This window comes from Pelophylax lessonae (genome assembly GCF_965119305.1).
Source record: "Pelophylax lessonae genome assembly, chromosome: 3".
Lineage (NCBI taxonomy): Eukaryota > Metazoa > Chordata > Amphibia > Anura > Ranidae > Pelophylax > Pelophylax lessonae.
Window position 1 is genome coordinate 434081275 of NC_138770.1, and position 5714 is coordinate 434086988.

Genomic DNA, 5714 nt, shown 5'->3' on the forward strand with positions numbered 1-5714 from the left:
CTGTTGGGTGACAGGTGAAATTGGGGGGGGCTGGTGACACTTTTTTTTTACACTGACAGACACAGATCAGTAACTCACTGTTTCTGGCTATCCTCTCCTCACACTGGAAACGGTGTGTGAGGGAAGATGAGCTAGTAACAGTGAGTTACTGCTCTTTGTTTACATTTGTGATGGGCTGTGAATGGCTTCACAGCCCATCACATCGTAATCAGCCACTGTCATTGGCTGTTTTTCACTGTCGGTGACTAGCTGTGTTCCTAGGGAACACATAGCCACCGACATGACCGCGCTGCGCGCTCCCGATCGCGCATGCGCGGTCTTCTGCCGGCATCTACTGTTGTGATCGGCTATGTCATTGCAACATAGCCGATCACGTGGGAAACAGCCATGCCTATTGGCTGTTTCCCCCCTGCCGGTGACCGGCTGTGTCCCGGGGACACGCCGACACCGGCAGTGCACGGCGGCGCGCCCGCGATCGCGCGCCTGCCCTGCATGAATGGGCGGACGTCATATGACGGCCGCCCAGGATAATAGCCGCACCGTCCCGCCGTCATATGACGGCGGGCGGGCGGTAAGTGGTTAAGGTGTCCATCTAATAGTTTTTTGAAACTATCAATGCTCCCTGCTGATACGACTGCTTGTGGAAGAGAATTCCACATCCTTACCGCTCTTACAGTGAAGAACCCCTTACGCACTTTAAGGTTAAACCGCCTTTCCTCAAGCTTTAGTGAGTGGCCACGTTTCTTATTGTATCTCCTTTCTCTGAATAGTTTGTTCCTTATGCTAGGGTCGCCAGTACAGTATTTGTACATTGATATCATATCCCCCCTCAATCGTCTCTTCTCCAGAGAGAATAGGTTCAGTGCTTGTAGTCTTTCCTCATATTCCTTGTAGTCTTTCCTCATAGCTGATGTCCTCCATCCATGACAAAATGTGGATTATTTAAAGAGGTGACTATGAATACTTTTTCAAGGCACTGTACCGTGTTTACTGAAGGCCCCTTTCACACTTGTGTGACCTCAAAGTCAATCAATTTTTTACCGCGTTTTTTGCCGTGAACCAATGCCTATTACATTTTTCTGTTTTCGCCCCCCCCCCCCCCCCCACCAAGAATTTTGAGCACCAGCCGCCACTGAAGACAGCTTATGGTATATTCACCCCCCTGCTGCAAACTATATGACTAATTCTTCCATTTCACTTTCTCCTAGAAAAGCAACAATGCATGTCAAAATGTCAATTTTATTCTATGGGGCTGATTCACTTTGGCAATTTGCTGTGGCTTCTCGTGCCAAAAAAGTACAGTTGCTCCCTGGGGCAGGATCAGACTTGGGGCAGGATTGGATCCATAATAGAAGAGCACTGAAGAACATGTGTGACGCAGGTTTTTCCGTGTTTTTACATGTCTAACAGTTCTCCTAGTAACTTGCTTTCTATTGCCCTTAACAAAAACACTTATGCTTAAAAATTTGGGAAAAATGTGCATAAAAAAAGTAAAAAAATGTATTAAGAAGCAGACGCTAAAATGTGAATGTAGCTCACTAGGTAGATAATAGATAGCTAGATAATAGGTAGTGAAATGTATGTCACTAGGCTGAAATACCTTGAAGGAAGGACTATGAGTAATAAAGCCTTAAAGCTGAAGACATTGGCCACAAAGAACGTCTGCACAGATGAATTATTTAGTCTTTCCCAATTTGGCCATGACCTGCAGTGCTCTGAATGTTCTTTCCAAGCACATAATTTACCTAGTCTACTGTTCCTTAGCTGTTTGCTGTACACTGTCTTTACCAGGTTCATTACTGTGACATCATCATAGCTCTTGAGTCTGCTATCATCTCTCTTGAAGGCAAGGTGCAATAGCGGTTGTCACATATTCTTATAATCAATTGTTTATATTCATATAACCAATATTTAATATTCACATTGAAATGAAGACCAGAATGCTTTGGTATCTGGTGTTCTAGAAGACGATTTAAAAAATATAAACTGACATGAATGCACCCAGACATTGCTACAAACTGTTGGTGGCAGTTTCTTGAACTGCTTTTACTGCAGGTTTACTTTACGGTGACACACACACACATATATATATATATATATATATATATATATATATATATATAAATATGTATTTTTTTTTTTTTTTTATATAGCAGCTAAAGTCTCACAAAGGTGTGTAAAAATTAGGTACATCTCTCCTTACTTTTTTTTTGCTATAATTTTTTTTTTATTAAACAGGGTAAACTGAATGTACAATGGGTCAAGCATCTTAGGCATGTGACATTTTCGCTTCAATGTACAATGACCAACATATTAAATAACAATGAAAAACATTTGTTTTTGTAATTATTTTTATAAACTTATGTGGTAGCATTCTGTAGACATTGTTTATATAAACAAACCCTTCGGTCACATAAGACCCATGCGTAGAGACAGAGAGGGTGGATGTTGAACTATTAAATAGGGCCATGTCTTTTTGTAGACCCTGCCCTTCGAAAGCCTACTTTGTCATTCATTCTGGACAGGCTTGTAATCCTTTGATCAAAAATGGAAGCCATGAAATGGAAGAAAGTTTAATTTTCGGGCGGATGATTGTCCTTTCATGATGGAGGGCAAAAACATTTTTACCGCCTGAACACAGTTTTGCAGCTTCCCACCACCACGGATAAAGGTATTGCGCTTACCGGAAGCTGTGGACCCAGGTTCCATACAATAAATGGGTCATACATGCAGGGATAATTAGCAACGACTTAGTGACCCCAATCGCTCAGGAATCTTCAATATGGATATCCAGAATATATCACCACAGTTCTGATGAGAATGGACCTCACCTTAGATGAACCGTATCTCCAGGTTTAGACCAGTATGTAAAGACAAGTCTCCTTTGTGCAGTTGGTTTTGCAAAGAGTAGCCCAGATCCTCCTCTTCTCGGGTCCCTGGCTGGAGCCCCTGGCCCCTCCCTCCTGTTAAAATACACTGACCCTGACACTTGGTCCCCAACCTTTGACCATGACCTTGACCCTAACGCAAACCCTGACTTAGGTCAAAGCCTGATCTAGATGGGGTTTTTTTTCCTTCTTTTTTCCTTTTTTTTTTTTTTGCACACACATATTTGTGTACATTTTTTCCCCCAGCTAGGAGAAAAAGATCCAATGGGGTTAATTTACTAAAGGCAAAAAGACTATGCTCTGCTTACTTCCATCATCCAATCATATGCAAGCAAAAATGCTGTTTTTTTTATTTTCCTTGCACACAATTTGGTATTCTTTCAAAGTGAAGCCTTACCTCATTTACTAAGCTCTGGAGAAACTGCACTTTGCAACTTGCACAGTCTATTTGCCTTTAGTAAATCAACCTCTTTGTATCTTTTTCTACATTCAAAAAGAGAAAACAACACAGGGGCAGGCTGAACAATAACTGATCATGACAGACAATCAGAGTCAATCACAGTGATCAGGTGATTGTGAATTAGGCCTTCTGGCTCCTGATCATTAGTACGGGACCTGGGGCTCTTGGTGAACCCAGTCTTTGTGCTGGGAGCATGCTGCACAGATACACATGTATGAGGCCCCACAGGATTAGGACACACTTCCGTGATGCAACATAGAAGTGTACACTTGGCAGAAAGAGGTTAAAAACTTAAAAAATCAAATTACAGAAGTATATACAACCATCTACAAACAAGTATAAAAAAAATGCAGTGCGTATATTTTTACTTTTTTGGTTGTGAATTCTAGTTTTCTTGTCAGCTGGGCAAGGAGCTAATGTACCAAAAAAAGGGACAGCATGGAGGCCAATGGGAGGTATGAGCTCTTGTATAAGGAGGTGGCAACAGTTACAGAAGTACTTGCAGAAATAGTGTTGGTATCACTGTTGGTAACATTGCCAATCATACAACAAGTATAATTAGTACTTCACTCAGACTCAGTACAGTCTCCAGCAGTGTGCTGGTGCAGGCATTAATGGTGCATGTGTAGCACCCTCCTAGGTAGGTTCTAGATAACAGCATTATTTGCTCTGCCTGCTTATCAGGGGAGCCTGATTGTTAGTTTTGCCTGTTGCATGTGTCCATGTGTGATTTATCTGGTCTGAGGGAGTGTCCCCACTGTATCCAATAGGGGAGCATGTTGGACAGTGGAGGAAACCCAGCCAGTGACACACAGGCTTTTGTAGCTGTCCCAGCGGCTTGGCACAGAGAGTGGTGCATCCTGGGATTGGCTATAAAAGCCAAGGGTACATGCTTCAGGGCCTCTTTGGGTGGGAAGCCAGGTCTTAGGAGGAGGGTGACAGCTGTCACTCCTCCTGTCAGCAAGGAAGGTGGTCACAGGCAGTCGCCTATTGGACCAAGTGTGTGATGCTGAGCCAGGAGGTCCAGGATACTGACGAGTGGAGCTGAAGGCAGAGCAACCCCGGGAAAAACAGTGTCCGTGGGTACCGGGAAGCTTGCCAGGAGTCTGCCCAGGAAGGGGACCTCTCCAGTTGAGAGTCAGTGGACAAGGGCTAGCATGCATGGGAACTGAGAAAGGGGGTGCCAGGTTAGGACCCTGAAGAGGAATTCATTCAAGAACATATCTTCTAATTCAGGAACGTATCTTCTACTTCACTTCAGTGGCAAGATGAAGCAGCGGCCTTGCCGCACACACTACAGTCAGTTGTCCTCAGAGATTGTGCATAGTTCAAGTTAATAAAACACAGAAAAAAAAAAATCCCCTGGACTGTTCATTGTCTGAGCCAAGTCTTAAAGTGTTAAGTTTTACAGACTGTTGCTATGAGTAACCCAGGGGAATCCACACTCAGCAGCTCCCTAGGGGGCAGTGCTACACATGTATTAGCTTAAGGCAGTCAAGGTATCACTAAATTGTATTAGCATATCATAAAGCAACCACGCTGGTATGTAGTGGTGTTTCTTTCAATAAGGCACAATACAGGCAAGGCCTACTTTACCCAAGGGCAGCATCTGCTGGAGGGGTAGCTGACTGACAGAATTACAAAGCCGAGCTAGGGGTTCTGAAAAAGGGTCCGGCAGCAACTTCAGTGACTGGTGACTTAACTCCTTGTTCCTTCAGGAACCTTTCCCTAATGCAATATCACTCTCTCTAGCAAGTAGGTACCTGTCCCCCTAGCCTGTCCACTCTCAGAATGCATGCCAAACCCAGGAGGGCACTGCTATTTATTAGCATTGCCCCACCTATGATTACTGTCAAAGGTTACTAGGGATTTCAGCTGCTCTCTCTGAGACAACTACAGACTCTGTAGAGGAACAATCTTCCTCTAAACCTCCTCGCCATCTGAACAGTGGCACAGTACTACCTACTGGATGGAGGACAAACAGCACCTGCCTACATTCTTTATGCCTTTAAAATATAGTTCAAGTTGGCAATGGCATACAGAAAAATGCTTGCATAAATAACATCTATTCAAAAACATTTTGCCTTTGGCTTTTACCATTAAAAAGCAGGCCTTGATTTAAACTTCAATCTTATTTTCTAACAAGTAAAGCCAAGCCCACATGTAATAGTACGCCATGGAAAATAACTTGGAGAGGAAATACTGACCTTTTGATGGTCTACTTTTTGACTATGTTAAAACATTTTAGTAACCTTAAGTATTAGGAGAATTTCCAGAGGGGTTACTTCACAAATTTGTGTTCTGTAAAGGTTACTATACCACTAGAGGAATGTGTCTGTTTAAAGTATTATTAGCTAAATGTATGA